Genomic DNA, 943 nt, shown 5'->3' on the forward strand with positions numbered 1-943 from the left:
TGGAATGCTGTCAAGGTGCAAACGCTCTCCAATCAGGTATTTCTCTCTCCTGGTCACATGCATTGGAAAGGGGAGGGAGGGAAGCCCCTGGGTCCTGACAGCTGGGCACGAGCTTTACTTTTGTTGAGAGGGTGGGCACGTCAACTATGGGATGCCCTGAATTTCCTGGTTACTGCCCTGCAGCCCCTACTGAAGTCCCCAGCACCTCCCCTTCTACATGTGGCAGCCCTGGGCCAGAAGCAAGGGATTCTGGGAGCTCAGCCCCAGCTGATCTTCCAGCCTCATCGGATTCCCCCCCTCTTTCCTCAAAAGCGTGAGTACTAGTGGTATGGATGTTGGGGTGTCGCTTTATGGGATACTCTGGATGAATGGACTTGTAACTGTCAGGTTGCTGCTCTGTGAATAGAAGTGGGTACTTCTGTGCACTGAGAGAAAGGGACAGGGGAGTTGGGTATTTAGAGTTTTGGAGTCACCAGCCATTTCCTCTCTGCAGCTCTGAGTCTCTTCCAAACATCCCACACACTTCATCTGAGCCACCTGAACAGATTTCCTGCTCGGGGCCCTCATGGCCGATTGGATCAGGGCCGAAGGTAAGAGGATGTTCAGTCAGAAAAAAATATTTTATTTCCTTTATTTGCCTCTAGGAGCACCGCCCCTTTCTTTGCCACCTGCTGACACTAATATTCTCTTCCTGCAGCTAGATCCTAGTTCCTTTACCCTGAAGTAGGCAGACACGTGAGGTATATACAAACATTGGAATTTTATAAACTGGTTCAGTAAGCAGGGATCTGATGTAGTTCACCTTTCAAAATAATCATATTGAATTTTTTCTTAATATGTAATTTTCCCTTTTATTTCTAGTCCCTAAGATTGAGATACTAAGAATCAAAACTATCAAGAGGCCCTGGCCAGGTAGCTCATTTGGTTAGAGCAGGGGTGGGCA

General features: G+C 48.0%; 1 long non-coding RNA gene across 1 annotated transcript; it reads left to right on the forward strand.

The window, feature by feature from the left end:
- On the forward strand, positions 1-913 carry LOC102753748. Its single transcript, XR_436389.2, has 3 exons — positions 1-36; positions 184-313; positions 494-913. It is a non-coding gene; the product is annotated as an uncharacterized LOC102753748 (long non-coding RNA).
- Positions 914-943: the final 30 nt, after the last annotated feature.

Source organism: Myotis davidii, unplaced genomic scaffold (genome assembly GCF_000327345.1).
Source record: "Myotis davidii unplaced genomic scaffold, ASM32734v1 C63490790, whole genome shotgun sequence".
Classification (NCBI taxonomy): Eukaryota; Metazoa; Chordata; class Mammalia; order Chiroptera; family Vespertilionidae; genus Myotis; species Myotis davidii.